The 26,867-nt window shown below is 46.3% G+C and overlaps 1 protein-coding gene across 5 annotated transcripts in view; it reads left to right on the top strand.

The window, feature by feature from the left end:
• Positions 1–26,867, top strand: part of TENM4 (teneurin transmembrane protein 4) — a 766,508-nt gene that overhangs the window by 288,897 nt on the left and 450,744 nt on the right. Inside the window, exon 3 of one of the 5 annotated variants that reach the window (XM_059722139.1) lies at positions 3,743–3,798. The exons of the other annotated variants lie outside the window; for them this stretch is intronic. The gene's annotated coding sequence lies outside the window, so the exon portion shown is untranslated. The remainder of the gene's footprint in view (positions 1–3,742; positions 3,799–26,867) is intronic. 5 annotated transcript variants of the gene reach the window in all.

Consider the following 26,867-nt stretch of genomic DNA (forward strand, 5'->3'; position numbering starts at 1 on the left):
ATGCAGATAACCTGGAGAGGGTCCAGAGAAGGGTAACTCGTATGGTCAAGGGCTTGCAGACCAAGCCCTACGAGGAGAGACTAGAGAAACTGGACCTTTTCAGCCTCCGCAAGAGAAGGTTGAGAGGCGACCTTGTGGCTGCCTATAAGTTCATCACGGGGGCACAGAAGGGAATTGGTGAGTATTTATTCACCAAGGCGCCCCTGGGGGTTACAAGAAACAATGGCCACAAGCTAGCAGAGAGCAGATTTAGACTGGACATTAGGAAGAACTTCTTCACAGTTCGAGTGGCCGAGATCTGGAACGGGCTCCCAAGGGAGGTGGTGCTCTCCCCTACCCTGGGGGTCTTCAAGAGGAGGTTAGATGAGTATCTAGCTGGGGTCATCTAGACCCAGCACTCTTTCCTGCTTATGCAGGGGGTCGGACTCGATGATCTATTGAGGTCCCTTCCGACCCTAACATCTATGAATCTATGAATCTATGAACCCCATCTGGTAACTCCCACATGCACTCTCTGCCTCTGTTTCCCCACATATGACTTTGGGTTAATGATAATTATTAATCCTTTCCTGGTTTATGGTTGAAAAATGAATAATCATAGAATCATAGAAGTCGGGTCGGAAGGGACCTTGTAGATCTTCAAGTCCGACCCCCTGCCTGGGCAGGAAGAAAACTGGGCTCAAGTGACCCCAGCCAGGTAGGCATCGAGCCGCTTCTTAAATACCCCCAGGGTAGAAGCCAGCACCACTTCCCTTGGAAGTCGGTTCCGATCCTAGCCGCCCTGACTGTGAAGTAGTTCTTACAGATGTCTAATCTAAACCTACTGTCCAACATCTTGTGGCCGTTATTCCTTGTTATCCCGGGGGCGCTAGGGGAAACAAGGTCTTCCCCCAAACGCGTCTGGTCCCCCCTAGTGAGTTTATAGATGGTTACCAGGTCCCCCCTCAGCCTTCTCTTGTGAAGGCTGAACAGGTTCAGGTCCCGTAGCCTCTGATTGTAGGGTCTGCCCTGCTGTCCCCGGATCATGCGGGTGACCCTCCCCTGGACCCTCTCAATGTTGTCCACATCCCTCTTGAAGTGGGGTGCCCAGAACTGGACACAGTACTCCAGCTGTGGCCTGACTAGTGTCACGTAGAGGGGGAGGATCACCTCCTTGGCCCTACTTGAGATGCACCTGTGGATGCACGATAAGGTCCGGTTAGCCCTGCTGACCGTGACCTCGCATTGTCGGCCCATGTTCATCTTGGAGTCAATAATGACTCCCAGATCCCTTTCTGCCTCCGTGCTCTCAAGAAGGGAGTTTCCCATCTTATAAGTGTGCTGCCGGTTACTACTGCCCAAGTGCAGCACCCTGCACTTGTCCGTATTGAAACGCATCCTGTTTTAGTTAACCCACCCCCTGCAACCTATCCAGGTCTTGCTGCAGTCTTTCCCTCCCTACCAGTGTGCCCACCTCACCCCAAAATGTTGGTATCATCAGCAAATTTAAACAAGTTGCTTTTCACCTCGTCGTCCAAATCGCTGATAAAGAAATTGAACAGGGCAGGCCCAAGGACCGAGCCCTGTGGGACTCCGCTGCCCACTTCCCACCAGGTCGAATATGACCCATCCACCACCACCCTCTGAGTACGAACCTTCAGCCAATTCGCAATCCATCTGACTGTGTAGGCATCAGTGCCACAGTTGCCTAGTTTTTTAATGAGGATGGGGTAGGACACAGTGTCAAAAGCCTTGCTGAAGTCCAGAAAGACTACATCCATGGCGACACCTGCATCCAGTGCTTTTGTGACCTGATTGTAAAAAGCAATCAGGTTGGTCTGACATGACCTGCCCTTAATGAAACCGTGCTGGTTGCCCTTGAGCTGGTTGCCCTCATATTGTTACTGTGAGGCCCATTGGCAATGTGTAGAAAGTGCACATAGGTGCACGTGCACCCCCTGAGATCGGCTATGCACCCCTTGGAAGCACCAGCCATGAAACTGGAAGTGCACTTCAGGTTTCACCACTGGCTTGGTGATCAGCCGCTGGCAGACCCCCCCCCCCCGCCCCCCCCGGTTGGCGATCGGCTGCTGGGGTCCCCCACCTGTTGGTGATCTGGTGCCCCTCCCCAGACTCAGGAACCACCATTAACCCATGGTTAGGCCTAATCTTGACCCCCATTTTCAGTTTTTACCTAATCCTGCTCAAGCATCCTTCCAATGATATTAGTAGAGTATTAGTCTGAATGGAAATCAAGGCAAGCGCCGTAGGATTTGGTCCCATATTTGTTCCACTATTTATATTTAGAATTTGATATCCTAAGTTCATAACATCCATATCCTGCCTTAACCAAAGAATTGTGTTACCCCACATCTCTCTTGCAGTCAGAAATTCAGGCATTTATGCCCAGCCAGGTAGAGTAGATTCAATGAGGAGCATAATGAGCTCTGACAGGAATTCACAAAGGTATGAGAAGTGACTGATCCGACATCCTGAAACGATAGTGCTAAATAAACAACATGAGGTTGGCCATGGCCTGTTGTAAATGACTTCATAGTCAGCTTAGGGTTTGAGATAGTCAAAGAGAATAACTAAACATACAGCCCCGTTCTGTCCTACTGTTCTGTTATCAGCTTCACTGGGGGAAGACCTGGAGCTAGAATGACTCATACACTGTATTTATTATAGCACATTTTATTTCAAAAGCTATCCAAATATATTGTACAAAACTCACACCAGCTGCCAAAACACAACCATTTTTACAATGAAGTGAGGGGCAAAGAACTAGTATACAGGGCTAAAGAAAGTAAGGATTACCCAGTAAACAAGGGCAAATATCTTTTTGTTCAAAAAAATACAAACAAGTCTGTGATTTTTCAAGTTCTCATTTGGGGAGAGAAAAAAGATGAATGCGTGCAGCTGAGCTTGTGTGCTTCAGACAAATGAAAGACTAGGTCAGTTTTGCCTGTATTTTAACCTGTAGTTCCAAGGGGTTTTGGAAAATGGTGTTTATACCAGATACTCGGTGTTTAAAATCATTCCCTAGTTTATGTAATGCGGTGCTTACAATTTAACAGTCAGCATTTGCCCAAAGTTTCTGCCCTGTAGGTTTTGAGATAAACAATTGCCCCAACCCCCATATTTTAATACAAATTGACTGTCATTTAGGAGTGGCATCCCATCAGTGTCCTAATAGAATTCCTCAGATTAGTCAATGGGAAATTCTGATTAAAAACTGCAAAAGTATTGTAATTATTTGTATTACAGTAAGCCTCAAGGCCCCATCATCTGAGGCAGTATAGAACTACATAGTAAGAGACTGACTCGACCATGAACTTAGTATCTAAATAGGCAAGGGATGGGAAACACGCCAAGAGAGACGACGTGAAACACCCAAGGTCACATACAATATGAGTAGCAGTGCCAGGAATGAAACCTCTTCAGATCCTGGTAGTTCCCTATTCACCGGGCCACAATGCATGTCTATACATTATTGTATTGATTGGTACATACTGCGCTTAGTAGTGGTGACCACAGTGTTCGTCTTTAACTGCTCTCTCCAAACCATTCTGTTTTCCAATGAGCCACACAATAGTATGTGAAGTTTGATCTCTCTTGTGATTTTAACCAATTATTATTTTCCTCTAAGCTATATAAATTGCGTGCATTTAATATTTAGTTATCTCCAGTCTGTTTACACTAATTTTCATTTATACAATGCTTCTCACAACAGCAATAAAGTGGATTTCTTTTGCTATTTCAGTTTCACATTGAAGCCTTGAGGGAAGCCCACAGCTTTTGAAAACTCTCTGCTTTGATGTAAGCAAATGTTTAAGTTCTGCTCTAGCAGAATTTCTAACGCTCATATTCATGAATGATGCAAGATATTTCCTCCTCCTCTTACTGTTTTCTTTATAGTTACTGTTGTGTTTGTGGGGTTTTTTTGTGCAGTCATGAGCCAGAGAGAGAAAGTGTAAAAGAAACAATTGCCTAATCTCATCGCACTATGTTCCAGTGTCTTGTTTTGTTTTGTTTTGTTTTGTTTCTTTAGCATGTGTAGTAGGATCTTTGTTTCCTAGTGTTGATGTTGGCTCTTTGGCTAAGTACAGACAGTCAAAAAGCCCGAGGCTGAATTGATTCAGTTTTTGCAGGTTAGTTTAAGATGCACAGATTAAATTGAAACAGAAGTGAACAGACATTTACCTTTGATTCAGGAAATGCAGCCACAGGCCAGAGGCCAGGGGACACTAGAGCACAGCTCTCCAGCTGTGTGTTCACTTCCTCTTCCTGCTGCACTTGAGGTCTTTGGGATTTGCAGTCCAGACTTACAGCAGTAGGACTCTGCAGGGTTGCTCATCACTTTTCTTCCTGCTCTCAGGTGCCTCTGAGATTTGTAGTCCATAGTTGCAGCCAGCAATAAGTTTGAGCAGGGGAAGGGGTCCCCTCCCTGGCCCCAGACCTAAAGCAAGATTTACCTGAAGGAGACAGACTCCCCCCGGTAGACTGGGCTCCATCCCTAGCCAGTTTTCCCACCCCCTTCCATTGTTAGCCAACCCTCACTGCTCCACCTAGGGAGCAGAGGGGCAGGGCCAACCCTACTCTGTGAAGCAGACAGCACAGCCAAGCTCAGGGTTGTAAAGCATGCTGGGATGCTGGGGGACTGTGATTTAACTTGAACCAGGAAGGGATCTGGCACAGAAGTGTCATAAACTGGTTTGACCCAAATCACTTAAGTCTAATACTACATTCACCAGGTTTATCTTAAACCAGTTTCAGCCATTTTGAAACTGGTTTATGTGCACCAAACTTCTGTTCTGTTACAGGTTTAAACCAGTTTATGATCACTTAAACTGGTTTATGTGTAACTTCTGTCCCTAGCCTTTATGTCCCTTGACAAATGAAATTCTCTATTGCCTTTTTCCATGTCTGATTATTTTAAAAGGATGTGAAGTAATGCCAGATTTAAATAAGAACATGTCATAGATTCATAGATTCATAGATGTTAGGGTCGGAAGGGACCTCAATAGATCATCAAGTCCGACCCCCTGCATAAGCAGGAAAGAGTGCTGGGTCTAAATGACCCCAGCTAGATACTCGTCTAACCTCCTCTTGAAGACCCCCAGGGTAAGGGAGAGCACCACCTCCCTTGGGAGCCCGTTCCAGACCTTGGCCACTCGAACTGTGAAGAAGTTCTTCCTAATGTCCAGTCTAAATCTGCTCTCTGCTAGCTTGTGGCCATTGTTTCTTGTAACCCCCGGGGGCGCCTTGGTGAATAAATCCTCACCAATTCCCTTCTGTGCCCCCGTGATGAACTTATAGGCAGCCACAAGGTCACCTCTCAACCTTCTCTTGCGGAGGCTGAAAAGGTCCAGTTTCTCTAGTCTCTCCTCGTAGGGCTTGGTCTGCAGGCCCTTGACCATACGAGTTGCCCTTCGCTATACCCTCTCCAGGTTATCCGCATCCTTCTTGAAGTGTGGCGCCCAGAATTGCACGCAGTACTCCAACTGCGGTCTGACCAACGCCCTATAGAGGGGAAGTATCACCTCCCTGGACCTATTTGTCATGCATCTGCTGATGCACGATAAAGTGCCATTGGCTTTTCTGATGGCTTCGTCACACTGCCGGCTCATGTTCAACTTGGAGTCCACTAGGACTCCAAGATCCCTTTCCACCTCCGTGCCACCCAGCAGGTCATTCCCTAGGCTGTAGGTGTGCTGGACATTTTTCCTCCCTAGGTGCAGCACTTTGCATTTGTCCTTGTTGAACTGCATCCTGTTGTTTTCTGCCCACTTGTCCAGCCTATCCAGGTCTGCCTGCAGCTGTTCCCTGCCCTCCGGCGTGTCCACTTCTCCCCATAGCTTTGTGTCATCTGCAAACTTGGACAGAGTACATTTCACTCCCACGTCCAAGTCGCTGATGAAGACATTAAAGAGTATCGGTCCAAGGACCGAACCCTGCGGGACCCCACTGCCCACACCCTTCCAGGTCGAGACCGACCCATCTACCACGACTCTTTGGGTGCGACCCTCTAGCCAATTCGCCACCCACCGGACTGTGCAGTCATCCACATCACAGCCTCTTAATTTGTTCACCAGTATGGGGTGGGATACCGTATCGAAGGCCTTCCTGAAGTCCAGGTATACGACATCCACCCCTCCTCCTGTGTCCAGGCGTTTCGTAACCTGGTCATAGAAAGAGACTAGGTTGGTCAGGCACGATCTGCCCGCCACAAACCCATGCTGGTTTCCCCTCAGCATAATTTGTCCTGCCGGGCTCTCACAAATGTGAGCCTTGATAATTTTTTCAAATACTTTACCAAGGATGGAGGTGAGACTGACCAGCCTATAGTTGCCCGGGTCCTCCTTCCTCCCCTTTTTGAAAATGGGGACCACGTTAGCCCTTTTCCAGTCCTCCGGGACTTGGCCCGTGCGCCACGAGCATTCGAATATTCCTGCCAGTGGCTCTGCAATGACGTCGGCCAGTGCCTTCAGCACCCTCGGATGGAGCCCATCCGGGCCTGCCGACTTAAAGGCATCCAGTTCTTCCAAATGACTCTGCACCACCTCAGGATCTACGCATGGAAGTCTGGCGCCTTGCTGCTGCCTCTCTACAACCCCAGTGAGAGACTTGTCGTGCCCCTCACTTAGGAACACTGAGGCAAAGAACTCGTTGAGGAGTTCAGCCTTGTCCCCTCTATCTGTCACCAATTGCTTCTGCCCATTTAGCAGGGGTCCTATTCCTCCCTGGGCCTTCCTTTTACTCCCTATGTATCTAAAAAACAATTTCTTGTTGTCCTTTACTTGGGTTGCCATCCTCAGCTCCACGGTAGCTTTGGCCCGCCTAACTGCCTCCCTACAAGCACGAGCAGAGGAGGTATATTCATCTTTAGTGATCTCACCCTGTTTCCACTTTTTATGTGCTCCCCTTTTGGCCCTTAGGCTGCCCTGGATTTCTCTGGTCAGCCATGGAAGCCTCCTGGCCCCTTTCCCTCTTTTGCCTCGCTCGGGGATCGTCTTGCTTTGTGCCCAAAGGATCGTTTCCTTTAGGCACAGCCACCCTTCTTGGGCACCCATCCCATCAAAACTCCTACTCTGCAGTGCTTCCTTGACTAATCGCCTGAGTGCATTGAAATCAGCTTTCCTAAAGTCTAGCACTTTCACCCTACTAGTTACCTTACCCACTCGCCGTCTTATGTTGAATTCTATCATAAGGTGATCACTGTCTCCCAGATAGCTACCGATTTGGAGGTCCCCTATCATGTCATCTCCCGTTGCCAATACCAGATCCAGTATGGCATTCCCCCTAGTGGGACCATACACCTCCTGTGTCAGGTGGAGGTCCTGTACACAAGTTAGAAACCTGCGTGAGCGATGGGACCTTGCTGTCTGCGTCTCCCAGCAGATGTCCGGGTAGTTTAGGTCCCCCATGACTACCGCCTCTTTAGCTTTTATGGTCTCCGAGAGTTGCCTCAGGAGCCCCGCATCTATTTCTTCCCCTTGGTGTGGGGGTCTGTAACAGACCCCTACCACCAAATCCCTTTCTCCTTGCCCCCCATGTAGCCTAACCCACAATCCTTCTACTTCCTCAGCCTCGGATTCTGTCTTGATGAGGGTTGATGTATATTGCTCACTGACATAAAGTGCAACCCCCCCCCTTTCTTCCCTGACCTGTCCTTTCTGTACAATCTATAGCCCTCAATATGTACCGCCCAGTCATGGGATGAATCCCACCAGGTCTCTGTTAGCCCCACTAAGTCATAGGTGTTTAGTGCAAGCAGGAGCGCTAGTTCATCCTGCTTGTTCCCCATGCTCCTAGCATTAGTATATAGGCACTTGAGCCCTGCGACTGGCGCCTTTGCTGCCCCCCCGCTCCCAGTCCCATGGGGCCCATTGTTTCTTACCTTCTTGTTCCTTACCTGTTCTGTTGTGCTGGCCTCCCCATGGCTTTCAGGTTCCCAATGTTCTCCTTCTTCAGGCTGGGCTGTCCTTGTGGGTGCCACATGGTTTGGTGGTCCACAGCTTCCCCTGCCCTCGTACTCCCCTCCCCCCGACGAGCCTAGTTTAAAGCCCGCCGGAGGAGATCCGCCAACCTAGAAGAAAACACACGCTTACCTTTGGGGGACAGGTGAAGCCCATCCCAGCTGAGCATGTCCCTCGTCGTGATGTGCGGGTCATGGTCCAGGAAGCCGAAGCCTGCCTCGAGACACCACTGCCGAAGCCGCCAGTTGGTTTCTCGGATGCAGTTCTCCTGCCGTCTTCCTCGTCCGGTCACTGGTAGGATGGAAGAGAAAACCACCTGGGCACCGAACTCCTTCAGCACGCCGCCCAGAGCACAGTAGTCCGCCATCAAGTGATCGGGGGTTCTCCTGGCCGCATCATTAGTACCCACATGGACTAGGACCATGGGGTAATAATCGGTGGGCTTGATCCTGGCCTGGATTACCTCCGTCACATCCCAAATCTTTGCTCCAGGGAGGCAGCATACCTCTCGTGCCGAGGGGTCCTGGCGACAGATGGGTCCTTCCGTACCTCTCAGGATGGAGTCTCCTATGACGAGCACTCGTCGCCTCTTCCTCTGGGTCATCGTGGATCTCTTGATCTGTTTGGGGTGTGAAGAACGTGGTGTTTCTTCTTGCCCAAGGGTGTCCTCCTCCCCTTCCATCTCCTGCAGGGTCGCCAGGGCCTCGTACCTGTTCACCAGTCGGACTGGAGAAGCTGGTACCGGTTCTCTGCGTGCCGCTCCGGTCCTGGCTGTGACCGTCTGCCACTCTGCTGTGGAGGGTATTCCCCGGGGTGCTTCTTCCTTTGGTGCCTGGGCCTGCAGGGAAAGGAAATAACTGTCATATTCCCTTTGTCCTGTTTTAAATAGCTACATAGGTATAAAACAATGGAGAATCAGACCCATTGGACTTTTTAAATTCATCTGTTTAGTGCTGATTACTAATCGTGTATAACGGTGCTGTGTTGACCAAAGGGGTTTTGCTGTTTATTTTTGGTAGTGTGAAATGAAAATGACCCCCTTTTATACAGAGGTGTCCAGACTACACTGTTTAAAGCTAGACTCTGGGTTTTTGTTTTGTTTTTTTATTGAGGGCTTTGATTTGGCCTCTTGTAGAAGAAACCATGAAGTTTGGATGAGAGTTTTCTTGTGTGCTCTGAGCTAGGATTTTGGTGAGCCTCAGTTCTGGCTTCTGGCAATGGGATTTCCTTCTTCAGAGCGGGGTGCATATCCCAATGCAGCTGCAGTTGGTTATTTACTGGAGTAGAATAGGGGGTCAGGGTTGTCCCAAATGCACACCGGTAGCTGATGGAATACATTGCCTCAGCATCATCAGATGGTAGAGCATCTGTTCAGTACCTCCTGGGAAATAAAACTGCCTATCTCTGAAAGAAACCATGGAATAAGGCAGGGAACTAGTTAGAGTGATTGTGATCTTCCCTTTTTTAGATATTTCCTAGATTCAAGAGCAATGCTGTCAGTATATAGAAGTTAAAGGGCTAGGTCTGGCTAATCCACATCATATTATTGAATAAGATGCATCAAACAGATCTTTGGGAAGAGGGTTGGTATGACATGACAACAGAGACAAAATGGTATTCTTTGGAAACAGAAGAGCCTTAACAAAGGGTCCTTAACAAAGGCTGGGAAAGGATGCAGTTAGGCATCCAGGACATGACTTTTCCTCCAGGATAAGCACAGTAGGAAACAACTATTGAATATAAAATCCAGATGATCTTGCATGGGTGCAATAGTAAGATCCAAGAAAATGTGGCCAGTTAGAGTATTAAATAGCACCGGGAGAATCTCCAAAGATTCAGAGATTCGAATCAGATAACTCTCAAGTGAGGATGTGTGGAACTGGACAAAAGCATTGCAGACCAGGCTTAGCCTAACATGGTTTTCACAAGCTGCTGTCTCCATGTGGCTCAGAGCATGGCTGCCAGGCCTGTATGCTTTCTGAGAGTGCATGCTTGCAGATGGACCTTTCTCAGAGCACCTGGAGGCCTGCACATGAATTTTGAGTTGCATGGCTTGCACTGAGTTTTCTTTTATGAGACTTGGGTCCATTCAATTCGGTGTTCATTTCAAATTGTCTTAAAGCAGCTGAAGTAAAGAAAGAACTAAGGGGTTTCACAGAGGTCTGATTCCCAAGAGTCCCACTGGAGCCTCAGCTTTTCAGTGGGAGCTCCCAGGATTTGGCCATTTTCTTACTTCTCTTTTTTAACAAAGAAAGGAGCCCTAAATCTTGTATTTAGACTTTGCACCTCCTGAGCTTCTGCCTTGTAGACCTTCAACATACTAAACATTTTAGGTACCTTTATTCTGTCTCCTAAGCATGTACTTGTGTTTTGAAAACAGAAGCTGTTGGCCTCTTTCAGTGTTTCCCACACTTTTGACAGTTGACCTTTGCTCCTTCATGAAAATAAATCCTGCAGCCCCTCTCCCAGCTCCATAGTGAGGTGTTCAAGGCCTCACTTAATCAACAACATTTCCTCCCAATCCTCTATGCAGTCTCCCTTCCATTCAGGGTATGCCTCAATCAATTGGTCTGCAAGGTGGCTAAATATTGTTATTCCTCTCATTCAGAGAGGTGAACACTGACCCCAGGTTAAATTGCCCCAGCACTGATGGAGGCAAGGCCTATGGAAGTGACTTATACCCATTTCTCCTGGGTCTAAATTAATGTTGAGGGCAGGTTGCATTGTGCTGCCTTTATCTATTGTAATTATACCACAGTCTGTTAATTGTTGGCAAATGAAAGCTGTTTGAATTGCAGCCACTTGTCTGGGTCTCACCTGAGGTCACACAGCACATCAGTGGCACAGAGTACCAGGTCACTGACCATGGAGTACATGCCCGCTGCATCTTGCTCTGTTTCAGGGCTGTAGGTGACCACCTGAGGCAGGTAACCAATGGTCAGATAAGAGCTCAAAGGTCTTATCCTGTAAAAGGCTCATTCCTGAGTCAGAGCAAAGAGATATAAGCCTGAAGGAAAGACTGGGGAGGCCTCTATCTGCAAGATCTGGGCACCAGATCCAGTAGCAGGTCCCCCACTAGGAGCAGAGGAAGAAGCTCCAACAGGGAGAGGCTCTGGGAGGGACTGTGTGCTGCATTTTGGGAAGCAGGTATAGAGTTTACTACACACTGGTGCTGAGCTGAAATCTTTTTTCTTTAAATAAAGAAAACCCTGAAGAAAGAGATTGAAATTCTGCCACTGGTGAAGGCTTTTATGACATACATACAAGATAGTCAAGTGACCCAGTAGCTTACATAGCAACAGATCAAACCTACCACTTCCGACTCCCACCCTTCCCCTTTGTTTCTTCAAAGACAGCAATGGCAAATGCCCAAATGCAATGGCAGAAAAAGAAAAAGCTTTTATTGTTGTTACAGGTCTTGGAGACCCTCAGCTACAGTTATGCTGCCTACAGCCTAGGCTGCCTCTGAAATTTGTCTCCCCATCTGATGGTATCATACAAGTTAAATAAACAGCTATGTTTTGCCATTAGTGGCAAGATTGCACAGTTTCTCCCCACCTTTTGTAGCAAAATAAAATCAAATGTGAAGGGGAAAAGGAAAAAAAATATGAGAAAGAAAACATGGGGAAGGAGGGAGTTGTGCGGGCACAAGGGGCAGCTTGGTTGTGTATTTTTATGAAACCGTTCTCTTCTCAGCCTCCAGATTGTAGCTGCTGCAACATGAGTGCACTCAACAGGGTTCTGCTTGAATTTCAGTTAATATGATTTTCAAAGCATTTTAAAGTACAAAAAACCCATTGGAAATACATCTGAAGTAGCCCTGCAGACTGACTTGACTTCTACCAACTTCCTCTTAAAAAAGAAAAATAGACCACAACAAAGGGCCAGATTTTATTTTCAGGCACACCGGTGAAATAAAGTCCAGAGTATTCCCACTAATGGAAATAAAATTATATTGGAATTTACAACAACATCACTGAGAACAGAATTGGATCCAAAGCAGAGTTTTCTTCCAACTCCTCCTTGTCTTCCTCTTTTTTTTTTTTTTCCTCTTTTTCACAAGTTGCAACTTGATTTGGGCATTGGTTTCGTATGAAATATTCTGTTTGTTTGGGCTGGATTATAGTTCAGTGATTATTGGAAAAGGGATGAAAGCAATGTGAATACCAAATAAAGTGCTTCAAGTTAACGGGCCCCGGCAGTTGCTAGAATTGCATCACGGTAAAACTGGAGTATGTATCAGTGGATCAAACCTTTTGATGTCACACTGACTTTTAAATGTATTCCTAAAGAGAAGGTACCTTTCGATTGAAACCACCCAGCCCGCCCCATATTTCAGCCGTAATCACTGCTGCTGGAGTTCTGTGCTGGAGTACAGTAAAAATTTGGTTAATGTTCTGGAGAAGGTACACAGACTTGGGGATTATTATATCACATTTCATAAGACTTAACTAACACGCTTGCTTATCTTTCATTTGCTTCACATTAGTGGAACAAATTACCACCCTGTACAATTTAATCAACTGCTGTGGATCCCTCCTTCAAACTAAAAATAAATGAGGGTGGATTAGTGCAATAGTCAAGGCATATGTCCAAACACTCAGCTGGTGATTTTTTTCCCAGTATTTTTCTTTCACTGCTGTACTATTAAACTTCCATTATAAAAGTGAAAATTCCATGCGGTAAAGCTGCAGGATGCCTAAATGGGAAGGTATGTGTATGTCCTGGAGTCTTATTGAGCCTGATTTGCCACTGCCTTGAGCCTGTGAGGATAATTTACTCCTGTGTGAAGCATATGTAAAATACTTATCAAATCAGTTCGTAGCTTTTTTCATCGCTGCTTTGTACCTATGCTATTTGTTCCTGTTATCATGATTGTGGCCATTGCTTCTGTTGTTTCCCAGTCCCTGTCAAAGGCCTGGATACCATTACACCAGGCACTGAACAAATACTGCTCTTCCTCTCAAAGCTTAGAGTGTAAAGGACAGATGCCCAATGAAGATGAAAGGCTTGTTTCTTCCCTAGCTTTTGCCCCAAAAGGAAGCACACATTTCTGCTTGATTTCTACTCCCAGGATACTGCCAATGGACTTATGCTTGCTCTTAAAGCCTCCTGCCTTTGACACACTGGTTAATCCTTCTTCCTCTGCATTTCTGCCGCTGCCTTCCTCATTTTCTACCCATCTTGCTGAGTGTTCCTGCAATTCCCCTTTTGCATAGATCGACGGGTTTCACATATAGAAGTGTTACAAGGGCTTCCTGACTCTAATTCCCCATCAGGCTAGTGTGGTTAAATCACAGCAATTTCCCCAGCCAACAGCACACAAGGCAGTGATGTGACCACCTTTGACTCCCCAGCCCAAATAACCAGATGCCTATTTACAGCTGAGACAGCTAGGGGCAGCCTTTGGCATGAGTCAGGGCTTGAACTCATGACTTGATAGAGATGCGATAACTGTTCTGTCACTTTTCAATATATGGTGGGAGTAATTTGTACCCAGAATGAGATCTTCCCATGTTTTGTTGGCCTTGCCTTTTACCTTCTGAGAGGGCTATGGTATCACATCTTGCCTTGTTCTTTTCAGATGCTCTCTTTATGTCCTGAAAAGTAGCTTACTGAGCCATTAAATGTGCTTCCTTAATTATTCCAATTGCACATGCTATAAACCTGTTTGGAGTTTGACCAGTGGGTTTGCCACGTGCAAAATGGATCCACTGTGGGATGGCTGTTATCTAAGCTTAAGCTCTAAGAAAAAGAGCTCACTAGTATAGTACTACCAGTTATAGGATTATTTCTTCAGGTCAAGCAGTTGTGGCATAATCATTTGATGCTGAATTTATAAGTTCTGTGCCTGGTGACAGCCTGTAATGGGGAGGTTGTTAAACAGTTAGAGAAGCTATGGTGGTTATTGATTTTTAAAAGTAACTCATAATAGATTGCATGCATTCACCATGAGCTGCCTCACTACACCTATGCCTGCCTAGCCTTCATGGTGAAACTGGCCTCCGTTATTTCCTCACCTACCAGTCACTCTTTCCCCCTTTCATCTGCCAGCTCCCCAGCAGGTTTACATGACAGGATGCTGAAAAACCCTAAGCTCTGTTCCCACCATCACTTATACCATTTAATGAAGCTGGCCAACCTATTTTCAGAGTAGATGCAGCCTGGGGATACATAGAGATGTGCTATCTGCAGGTATGCAAGTACATAAATAAACCTGGCCCAGATTTCCTTGGGCTGGGTAATGCAAAGCCAACAACAAAACACTTCAGTTAATTTGTACTGGTTTAATCTTCCTCCATTGGAGGAATGCACATAAGAGACATTAGAGACGGTATACATTCATTAAAGGAATGGATAGTGGACAAGAGAAACTTTCGCCCTCTTTTAAGCATCCCTTTGTTCAGTAGACTGCAGTCTGGACTTGTGAGTGGTTCCATGAATGGAAACAGATTGTGTCATACAGGTAGCATATGCTATGTGGGACACTGAAGAAAAATTGAGTGCACAGGGTATTGGATTGGAGGAATCTGACCACTGATAAGGAGTGAAGTAACTGTTTAGATTAAAACTCTGTGCTGGGAGTAGAGTTGCTTGAGATTTCCACCTATGTAAATGAGCACAGAATTTGGCCCTTACTAATTAATCCTGGGACACAGTGAGTCTTTACAGTCCCTTGCTCTGGAAAACCTAAACCAACTTCAAAGAGCATATTTTAATTGACTAGTGTATTCATTGCCGGAGGGGGTTATAACATGAAAAGGGGATTAACACCCAGCTGTGTTCTTGCCAAAACTTAAGGCGCAAACATACGGTAGATTGGATAATGTCTGCATCATCATTTACAAATGAGAATCTTCTTCGTCTTTGCTAATGCTTAGAAAATGCACCACCCCAAATTAAAAGCTTCTCCATGTTGTGCCTTTAATGTTGCATCAACGTTGTGTGCCTTTACTCACCGTGAGGTCACTGTGTTATTACAGTCATATTAACAATACATATTCATCTTCATGGTTGCTTTCTCCTAATGGCATTACAAAGGTAGAGCAGAGTGCACCGGCTCCATCTCTGTAAGGATGTGGTTATGAAACATGGAGACACTAAACAATGGGTCTGAGTTGTCACTGCCTTGTGGTGTGTACTGTCATTCATATCCTGTAAGCAGGCCTTCTGCATTTTCCTCCTGAAGCTGCTCTATACCAAGCCAGATCTCTAAAATGGTTTGAGAGACCTTCTTCTCGGGATGATTAGGGCAGTTGGGGATTACCAAAGAGTAATGGACCTCTAGCCATGCTCCCTACGTTGACTATTAGATATTGCAGCCTTCAAGGCAATCTGTGTATGGAAGACATCAGGAAGCAGAGAGAGCCATCCTTGTAGTGGTGAATCAGGTGGTGTTGGCTGCAGGATAAGGTTATCAGGTTTGAGTTCTATGGGCAGGACCTGCATTGATTCTTCCAGGATTACCCCAATATGCAAGGCAGGCTGCTAGTTATTTAAGACTCAGTCCTCTGCCTGAGACTATGCTCATGCCATGCTACCCTCTTGAATCAGCTCTTGCTCTTTCCAGCAGTGGAAGAAGGGCTAGGGTCATCATCTTCTGACTACCATCTTCCCCAACCCAGGGCCAGGACTGCTTGAGTTACCCTCTCCAAGTATAGTAAGTCTCCCTGCAAACCATTTCTCCTGTTATTTGACAAACTGTTTCTGGTTGAACCTTCCATGATTCATCTTGAGCAGGAAACTGGGCCCAAATGTTGCATCTGTTGCTTTTTCAGAAGTGTTTGTGAGTCCACCAAAGAAGTCCTGACACCCATTCCTGCTGATACTGTCTTTTTATACAAAGGCTTTAGTTTCTCCTTAGTTCAGGGGCAGATATATTGTGTCCACATTCTCTGCCACATGTGGGTCAGTAGACCTTTTCATCCGGCCAGGAAGGAATAGCATCACAGCACAGTCTGTGTCAGAACACAGCTTATTAATTCAAGCTTGTTAATTCAAAGACCTGAAAAGTATGCAACAGGTTGCAGGGGCCCAGAGGCCCTTCACTTGCACATATTTCTCAATTGCAAAGCTAGTTGTAAGAGCCAACCTCCCTTCTGTTACCCTGAACTGACCTCCCTCAGCCCTTTTTAGAAAAACCTTGGCCTTTTCCCAAATGGATCTGATAGTCCAGCTACAACCTCTTATCCCTCAAAGGGGTTGGTTACCTCCTTAGAGGCCCTTCTTCTTCCTTGTGAAGCCAAGGTCTCATCAAGGGAAAAATCTTGGAGAAGAGAGATCAAGGGAAGCTTGGGGTTAAGTGATGCCAAGAGAAGGAATTGGTGGTGTTGGTGTAGAAATGGAAATGAGGAAGGAAAATCATCTACCCTTCTTCCTCGGGGGGAAAAAACACTGTCCAGTCAGTTGCTATGAGAGTGGAGGGATGGTATCACCGACTGTCTTCAAACAAGCAACTTCATGCAAATATGTGTAAATAAAGTGCCAGTTTAACCTCAGGTTTTTTGATAGCTCAGCCTCCATGAGGTTGAAGAGAGAGTTGTTATTAATGTCATTTTCATAGGAAGTCCCTTGTATTTGTGTTAAATCCTGTTCTCTGTCAGGGCTTGAGCTTGCATCATTGAAGTTGATGGGAGTTTAGACACTGTCTTTAACAGGAACAGGGTCAGACTAATTTAAAATTGACCTTCATTTTTCATGCTAGAGAGGCAAAACATATGCGTGCCATTTGCTCTTTGGCCTCTAAAAATACAATCGCTGAGGACTTAAAAGAGCAAAACAAATTAAAAGAAATGTCTCAGAAGCCAGCTCTGTATCATTTAACAAGCTGCTAAAAAGAGAGAAAAAAATGATTAAAACCAAGTTTAAAAAAGTATGCAAAGTCTCCACTAACACATCTACTGTTGTGTTCACTGAATTCCTCTGCTTATTTGAATGCACTTAACAAGGTGGGAAAAAGCTAAGTTTTGTGGCAGGAAGAAGGAAACATTGTAGCTGTTAGGTCAATAAGCATTATGAAAACATGTTTTCTGGCAGACCAAAAGTAGGGGGGATTTTTTCTTTTAAAGCCAAATGTTAGTTTTGGTTTTCTTTCATTAAATAAAGTACAAAGTAAAATGCCGCAGGAAGGCATGAATTATCCAGAAGTCTCTCTTTCTCAACTGGCAAGTTGACTATTCACCAAGACTAAACATGAGGGAAGGCACCCAGCAGAGAGGAACGCTGGGCTGAGAGCTGAGAGATCTGGGTTTGGTTTCTAGTGTGGGCACCAGCTATGCAACCTCAGGCAGGTTACTGCATCCTTCTGTTCCTCAGTTCCCCTTTTTTTTAAAAAAAAAGGGCCATTATCATGTCTGTTCCTATCCAATATCTGTTTTGCCACTTTATCATGTAATGTACATTTTTTAGGACAGAGAGTATTTCCTGGTGTAAGTTGGTCACAAACTTTGCATAGTAGAGCTCTGATCTCAGTTGCTACCCTCTAGACATCGCTGTAATATTAATCAAAGGATAATAGACCAGTCTCATGGTTTGAGCATGATCCAGAAACTAAAATCTGTGAGTTCTAGTCTCAATTCATGCTGCCATTTACAAATACCAGTCTGATTACCATTTATACTGCAGCAGTGCCAAGGAGTGCAGTCAGAAGCAGGTTCCCAGCAAACAAGTCATAGATAAACACATGTGAAAATACAGGTTGATCTTTAAAGAACTTGAAGTCTAGAGGCCAGCTTTAATGGTAATTACACTCCTAATAGTTCAGACACGCACATATACTAAATGTACATTTATTCTCGAAGAAAAGTGGAATGGACCTCTGTATTTCCCTACTGGCTTTGTCATCTTTTTGGATTCACGATTCTAAACATCTGCTACATAGCATTTAATCTGCAGGAAATGCTGTTCTTTGGTGTAAAGTCATTTCTGAGGAACTCTGGAGAAAAATTACTCCAATCTATGTGTTGTATGTATAGCACCATTTTCAATTTCACTCTGGAGTAGCAATTTTCAAAGCAAAATGGCTCCTCAACTGGCTAGTGGTTAATCACTGTAATCGTGTCTACTTTGGGCAGCCTGCTCAAGAGAGCTTGTCGCACATCCACTCCTAACTATAGAGAAGATTTACTGCTAAGTAACATAGTGGGTAAATCACTCTGATTCATATGCCATGTGTCTGCACCCTCAGGGTACATATAGACACCTAGTGAGATGTTTAAAAGCATGTAGGTACCTGCGTCTCATTGAACACAATGGGAGTTTGATGTCCAGGTATTTCAAAAGCATTTGCTCAGGGCCTTTCTGCATCTTTCATGCCTTCAATACCTTTAAAATGTGGGTGTTGCTTCCCAGCGACCTCAGCAGAGGCTATGCTCCAAGGAGTAGTTTGCAAAATGGGGCCAGATTTAATTCAAAATGCAATAATCTTCCTGATCAAATGTCCACTGCAGCAAGTTTATCTGAGCACAGGGCCTGGTATGAGGAATGCATCTGTCTGACTGAAGCCCTATCTACACATTACACTTAAGGCATGGTGATTAACCAGTTAATCACACCTTAGGTTGTGACCCAGCTACATGTTCAATCAATTCTTCTTCTTTGGCAATCCCTTGCAGTCAAGGACGATTGTCTTTCAGGATTGTCTTATCTGTGTATCCGAATGAGATACTGGCTGATGAGGTTTATCCAGGACTGACAGACTCTACTGCAGCTCAGACATGTGTTTCCATGTGGGGTGCATGGTGCTGGTTTCTTCATTTGATCCATAACACACTGTTTCTGCTGCTTTTTCTTTTCCATCTCCTGTTATTGTCATGAGGTTTCAAACTACTGAGATCCCTGCAGCAGACTCTTCATCCATTTGGGGCAGTCCTGGACAATAGTCTCCCACAAGTTGACATTAATGTTGAATATTTTTGACCTGGCCTTGAGGATGTCCCTGAAGTGATTTCTCTGCCCTCCTCTTGAGCATACACCTTACCTGAGCTGGGAATATAAAACTTGCTTCAGGAGTCTGGAATCAGACATCTGGATGGCCAACAAAGTTGATCTTGGGTGATCATCACATCAATAGTCATGGTGTTTGCTTGCAGGAGGATGCTTAATGTTGGAGTATCTGTCTTCCCACTGGATTCAGAGGATCTTCTGCAGGCAGCCTTGATGGTACATCACCAAAAACTTCAGATGTCTCCTGTATGTTGTTCATGTCTTAGCTCTGTACAGCAAGGTGGGGATCACAACTATTTGACAAGCCATGAGCTTGGTTTCAGATCTGATGTTGTGATCTTTGAACACCCGTTTCATCAGGCGTCCAAAGCCTGCACTTACACATTGGAGGCAATGCTCAATTACATCATTGATATCAGCCTTCTGTGAGAGATGGCTTCCAAAGGTACAGAAAATACTCAGCATTCTCCAAAGCCTCACCATGGATCTGGATTGCTAGAGCTGGGACTGTTAATTAGGAGCTTGTTGGTGGCGGACCTTAGTCTTCTGAATGTTAAGCGTCAGTCCCATTTTCTTGTGTGCCTCAGTAAAGATGTCGACGATTGCCTGAAGGTCTGCTTCTGAGTAAGCACGCACTCCAGCACCATCAGTGTACTGGAGCTCAATAATTGAGGTCAGGGTGGTCTTGGTTTTGGCTCACAGTCAGCTGTGGTTAAACAGCTTACCATCCTTTGGGTAGTTTAGCTCCACTCCAGCTGGAAGTTTGTTGGTGTTCAGATGTAGCATCGCAGGAAGGAATATTGAGAAGATTGTTGGAGCGATGACACAGCCTTGCTTAACTCCCATTTTAACCTCAGAGGGATCTGTGATGGATCCATTACTGAGAGCCACCACTCACATACTGTCATGAAGCAGGCAGCGAATGGTGACAGATTTTGGTGGGCATCCATACATACTTCAGAAGGATCCTCCACAATGCTTCTCAGCTGACAGAGTCAAAAGCTTTCATGAGGTCAAAGAAGGCCACGTAGAGAGGCGTATGCTGTCCCCCACATTTCTCCTGCAGATGGCAAGCTGTGAAGGTCATGTCAGTTGTGCCTCTAGATGCCCTAAACCCATACTGAGATTCCAGGAGGAGCTCTTCAACAAGTGGCAGGACAAGATTCAGGAGGGTTCTTGCAATGATCTTTCCTGTGGTGGACAGCAATATGATCCCTCTGTAGTTTCTACAGTTGGACTTGTCTCCTATCTTGAAGATTGTCACAATCATGGGGTCTCTGATGTTATCTGGGATTTCCCCAGCACTGCAGATCCTTAAAATGAGGGCTTGAAGCTGTGATGTGAGCTCCTCCCTCCCCGTCGACCTCACCTCCAACCCCCCAGCATGATAAAACAAGCAATAAGCTGCAAAGTTATTCCACAAAAAATGTGTAATAACTTTGTGGCTTGTTCTTATCACTCCGTTCATTGAACATGTGGCCCCTCAGTTGATGGGGATCTCTGAACTGCCGCGGCTGTGTGCTGTTGGGTTCACAGCAGGGACAGCATGGGAAACATTGCCCCCACTGCAATCCTGGTCAGCTGTGGTGTTTGCAAGGTCAGGGAGAACAGCATGGGGAATGCTACAAGTCTCATCAGCTGATGAGGCTCACAGCCAGGGCAGTGCATTGAGTCCCACCAGCTGCAGGGTCGCAGCAGCAGGAGTCAGTGCAGGGGGAGTCTGGGATCGCGATCCCTGGCTCTCTTTGCCCTAACAATAAGGTGTGATAGGATCTGACATGCAATTCCACAGTCACGCCTCCTGCCATGCACATATGTGATTGTGTGGATTGCAAGTCAGAGCCTATCACATTTTTTCCTGAATATGTAGATGGGCCATGACGGCTCGCTTCACAAGCCCAACCACTTGCCCTCTTCCTCAGCATATGTACGTGACTAATGCCACTTGCATGTCTCTTCCTCTACAGTCGTAATCTAGTCCCACGCCTCACAGGGCTTCTACCTTACTGCAGTGTTGGGAAAGTTATTCCCGTGTTAGCCATTTTGAAGTTTAAGGGCAGCACAGATGACTGTTGTTGCGGCTGGTATCAAGCCCTCTGCTCACGGTGCTTCTGTAAAGGAATTTCCAGAAATACCATCTCCCATTTTCCTATGGTTATATCCCTTTGCTAACAAACCATCCAGATTTTATCTGAGAGACAGGATTCTCGGTAATTTATAGCCTCAATGGGAGTTCTGCGAGGAGGGCGTCCAGGATCAGGCCCTGAACAATCAGGCCTGTACATTTCTGTCCTGGGACTCAGTGCCAAACTGAGTGAGTTGCAATTTTTTTTCTCCTGGGAGGTTTCACACACTTATGCCTTGCCAGTGTTGGCAATGAGTTAAGAGGCAAGAGAAAACATGGCAGGGCTTAACTCCCCCGGCTCCTGGTGAACTGAGCGTTCTTCTTCTTGGCGTGCATATCAGGACTTAGAAATCAATTGCTCATTTTGCGCTTTGCCCAGCATCCTGGTCTGCAAACTGAGAAACTTCTTGATTGCAAAGGCATAGATTTGAAATAAAGGAGAGAGAGAGAGAGAGAGAGAGAGAGGACATCTGTGCCAGTGTGTAATGAAATCGTAGCTCTGTGCAGACATGTGGGAGATCAAGAGATGCTTTTAAAATATTAACACAATTGCAAAACAATCCCCAGGGGAGCTTTAAGAATATTTGATTTGACGATGCTGAGATTCCAATTCACTCTTTTCCAAGAGCCAGGGGAGACAGTGTGCAAGCCCACTAATCCCCCAGAATGGTGCCTTTCTTAAATACTCCTTAGCTATTGCTCACATTGTTTATTGATTTGCAGGGCCTCATGTAATAGCCTGAAATCAGAGATTAGAGCAGGAATGGAAATCTGGCAACATTTTCCTTTGTCTGGTACTACCTTTATCCACAAACAGTGCATCCCAAACTATGACAACACTTTGTATGGACTTCTTAAGAGAAAAATCAGTTCTGGCTAATTCATGGTTAGCGTCTGTTTTAGGAAGATCTGATGCTGCAAACCCATCACATTTCTAAACAGTCTTAAATATTGGTGGCAGGAAAAGGAAAACCAGCTTTAGGAAGATCTTCAAAGCCAGACATGCCAATATTTTACCACCAGCGTAATCAGCAGGGTTTCTCTGATAAAAAATAAATCCTCAATTTTTTTGGTTGGAAAAAGTAACCCAAAATCCACATTTTTCCATGACCAGAATGAAATGACACTATATCTATTTATCTATCTAGCCTGAGCCTTGGCTGCAGGGAAGTATGCTGGGGTGGCATGGCCAGTCTGGGCTGAATTGGCCCAAGAGGGGTTTAATTCCCCCCTGCTGTGCCCTGTCAGAGACCTGAGCCAGGTCTGCCGGGCGCTGTCCCCTCGCTGCTGCAGCGGTGGGCCAGCGTGGCCCCTGATGCAGAGTGGGTAGGGAGGGAGGTTGTTCTCCCCTCTAAGCCCACTGGTCCCAGGGGACCTCATCCAGGTCTGCCCACCCTGACCACCACCAAGCAGCAGAATAAGCCCCCTCCTGTCCCCTGCACTGGATGCCGAACAGAGGGAGAATAACCCCTGTCCCTGCTCCCTCCCTGTCAAAAAGCCCTGTGAGTCAGCATCTGTCCCCACCAGGTGGGCTGTGCAGTGTGGCCCCAGCCCTGAGTGGCGCTGTACAGTGCAGCAGGAGCTGCAGCTGGAGGCAAGGGGAGAAAAACAGCCCTGCCGGGCCAAGCCAACTTCCTCTCACTAGTAGCGGTTTTTTCTCCTCCCATTCCTGCTGCTCCTGAGCCACTCTGGGAGGTGGCAGGGGGTATGGGAGAGCTTCAGCCCAGTGGTTTTTGCAGCCCCAGGTGCTGTCCAGGGCAAGGGGTACAGCAGTGGCAGCTGCCAGGCTTGGGGCCCGCTGGCACCTCCAAGCTGGCCAGGGAAGCCTGCTCCGCAACCAGCCCCAACCTGGTGGGGCCAGATGCCAGCAGGTCCTTCGTGCGGGGCCAGAGACAGGAGATATTCCTCCTCCCTTTGGCATCCAGTGGAGGTGACAGGAGGGGGCTTATTCTGCTGCTCGGCAGATGTCAGGGTGGGCAGACCTGGCTCAATTCCCCCAGGAGCAGTGGTGGTAAAGGGGAGAACACCCCCTCCTTGCCCCCGCTGCATCAGAGGCCATGCTGGCCCACCACTGCAGCAGCAAGCGGGGAGCACCTGGCAGACCCAGCTCAGGTCCCTGCCAACAGGACGGGGGGGCAGAATTAAACCCCTCTCTGGCCTGTCCCCCAACCCTGCCTGTCCCTTTCTGTCCCTGCTCCAGCTGGGGAGCAGAGGGGTGAGGCCAGCTTGGCTGGGAGGGAGCAGAGAGCATGCTGGGATGCTGGGGGACTCTGGTTTAACTTAAACCAGGAAGGGGTTTGGGACAGACATTGCATAAACTGGTTTGAGCCATATCAGTTAAGTCTGATACTACATTCAACCAGGTTTATCTCGAGCCAGTTTCAGCCATTTGGAAACTAGTTTATGTGCCCTGAATGTCTGTTCTGTTACAGGTTTAAACCAGTTTCTGATAGCTTAAACATGGTTTATGTGTAATGTCTGTCCCTAGTGGTTACAAATGTTGAACTATGGGTTTATATAAAATCATGTTTGTAAGAAAGTCCACCACAGTCCCCCCATCTGAATGTCAGGTTCCCAGACAGGTCAAAATAGTGGGAGCCAACTCTAGACAAAGGATATTACAGAGGGAGATTACTAACATATTCATTCCTGGTTTCGCTTTGGGAGTTTCTCTATCTGGGCTCTTAGGGCAGAATTATAACCTGGTCTTCCTCTTCCCTCCTGTATTGCTGCAACCAGCAGTGTGAAGAAGACACTTATGACAAGCATCTTCTAGCAGCAGGAATGTCTATGTGGCATTAGACTAGACATAGTAATGGGGAGTGAATAGTAATAGAGAGAGATGCAGTGAAAAGAAATCTTCATATGTGTTTTACCTCCTGCCCTGGCATTGTTTAGCGTTTGTGCATTGGCTTGGACTGAGGCCAGTGAGTCAAACAAAATTCTCCGTGTAATTATATGCTTAATGAAAACAAGCAGAGGCCTCAGTGGCCTAGATTTGGAGAGGATTGTTTCTTAAGTAGTTGCCTCTATGGAGAGGAAAAGTATCTAAAAGCTATGCTTGGGCAATGCAGATGAGCTGAGTTTGAACACACATCAAGCATAGTGAAGGGCATGAGTCTTGCTGCTCTTTTCAACCTTATCAACACCAGTCAAGGTGCTTTCTAAAGAAATTAAATAGCCAGGAGTTGGTGGGGTTGGAGTGATGGGCCTGCTTTACCAAAATAGATCTCTCTTCCTTGCCTTTCCATTCTCCTATGAGCCCACTGACTGGACTTCTCTATGGTGGACGATCTCAAAACATCATCCTGCTGATTCAGCCAGGTCCTCATGAATATCAAGTGAGTTTGTTTCGAGCCTGGGGTGTAGCTGAAGCTCCTTTTCTGGGTCATCATGGCCATAAATGTGTCACATCATGGTGTGAATGTCTCAAGTCTCATTAGGTGGTTAGGGCCTTTTTGCATCAGTGATCATTGATGTGACTATAATGGAGGAAGGGGACCAACGGGACTGCTGGAGGGGAGGAAGACTGGGCAGTGTGGGCCAAGATCTTGCCCCAATATTTTGGAAGCAAGGAGTGGGTAGTGAGATGTGATGAAAGAAAGAATGATCCAATGTTTAGGGATCCTGCCTTTGGGTCTGGGAGACCCAGTTCATTTCCCATTTTTGACACAGACAACTGGGGGCATGTGGTTTAGGATAAAACTTGCCCCATTCCCCAATCCTGTGTCACTTAAGAACCTGCATCCCAAGTTCATGAGCCAGTTTTAAAATCATAGAAAATTAGAGGTGGAAGGGACCTCAGGAGGTCATCTAGTCCAGTGGATCTCAGCCTTTTTCACACTGGGACCCATTAGCATAACTATCAGGTGGCCATGACCCACACCCTCCCAGTCCTTGACTCACAAAGTGTCTCTTTCTCTCTCTCCCCCACCTTCCCCTCCAGCTGCTGCATCCGGCCCCCTCCCTCCCTCCCTCTTCCTCCTGCTGCTTTACGCTGCCAAGCCGCATGCTCTCTGCGCCTCCCACTGTATGCCGGCCCCATGCAGCCTTGCAGCATTTCCCTCAGACCCCACTGTGACCCTTTAAAATCTTCTTGCAACCCATTTTTGGGTTGCAACCTACAGGTTGAGAAATCCTGATCTAGTCCAACCCCTTGCTCAAAGTAGGACCATGCCCAATTAAATCATTCTAGTCAGGGATTTGTTGAGCTGGTCCTTAAAAACCTCCAAAGTTGGAGATTCTAGGTGGCCCATTCGCCATCCTTCTAGTGCGAGAGTTTTTCCTAATATCCAACCTAAACTTCCCATGCTGCAACTCAAGACCGTTGCTCCTTGTTCTCTCACCTGCTGCCACTGAGAACAGTCTAGCTGCAGTTTTACATTTAGGAGCTTAAGGTGTATCACACCTTAGGTTGTGACCCAGCTACATGTTCAATCAGTTCTTCTTTGACAGTCCCTCGCAGTTGAGGATGACTGTCTTCCAGTATGATGATGTGCGTGTCCGAAGGTGCCTGAAGAGGCTTATCCAGGATTGACAGACTCTATTGCAGCGTGGACATGTTGTTTCCATGTGGATTCTTCATTTGGTTGATGACATGCTGTTTCTGCTGCTTCTGCTTTTCCATCTCCTGCTATTGTCTTGAGGTTTCCAACTACTGAGATCTCTGCAGCAGACTCTTCCTCCATTTGGCGCAGTCCTGGGTAATAGTCTCCCACAAGATGACATTGATGTTGCATTTGTTTTGAGCTGGCCTTGAGGATGTCCCTGACACACTTTCTCTGCCCTCCTCTTGAGCGCACACCTTGGCTGAGCTGGGAGAATAAAACTTGCTTCAAGAGTCTGGGTCAGACATCTGGATGGCCAATGAAGTTGATGTTGGATGATCATCACATCAATACTTGTGAAGTCCTGTGAATTTTCAGTGAGACTTGGGCTTCTGAATAAATCACTTTGGAACATAAGACTTAGGCTCTTAAGGCCTTTGAGTACTTTTTTACTTTTACCCTTCATCACATTGTGGCTTCTTTCCCCATCAATAAAATGGGGAGCACTTTCCTGCCTCACAGGGATATAAGGAGCACACGTATATTAAAGGTCATGAGTTGCTCAGATTTTAGTGACTGGAAGGATGCAAGTACTTAACATCCACTGATTGGAAAACCTAGTGGCATGGAGTCGTTTTTCCCTCTTAGGGGGAGAATAAAATAAAGAGATGTGCAGGAAGGTGGGGAGGGTGCATCATAGTAGTCTGAAATAAGAATTATCACTTAAATCATTAGATTCATTCTCCAAACTAGAGTCTGATCCAGCAACCTGCCTACCTGGCTTTTTTTGAGGCTATCCATCTCTGTGATACCTGGGCGCGCACATAAATTCTGCAGATGAAGGAAAGAATTGCAGATGCTTCAGCCTTTTTCTCAACCTGATGTTCCTGTTGCATGCGACTCCGAACAGCTAAAGGGAACACAACCACTCTGAAGTGAATGAAGCCAAAGAGTATTGCACATCCTGTATATCCCTTTTTAATGAGATACATTTTTGGTTCATTTAACATTTGACTTTTCTTTTAAAAAAAATACTGTTTGTGGGGTGCATGTGCTATCGCGTATGTACAAGGAAACAGCAGCTGCAGGCATGTGTGGATGTGTGTGTGCATGCATTACAACAAATCTGCAAAGAAGTTTCAGTAATAAAGCCAGTAGGGCTGTTTTTGGGATTCAGGACATGAATTGCCCAATTGAGCACGGTTAGCTACAAAGCCACTGGTGTATCACTTTTAACAGCCCAGCATCATTTTGGGGTTGAGTAAGTTCCTTGCCTCTAGTCTGTTCTGTGTG

This window comes from Alligator mississippiensis, chromosome 1, assembly GCF_030867095.1.
Source record: "Alligator mississippiensis isolate rAllMis1 chromosome 1, rAllMis1, whole genome shotgun sequence".
NCBI classification, from domain to species: domain Eukaryota; kingdom Metazoa; phylum Chordata; order Crocodylia; family Alligatoridae; genus Alligator; species Alligator mississippiensis.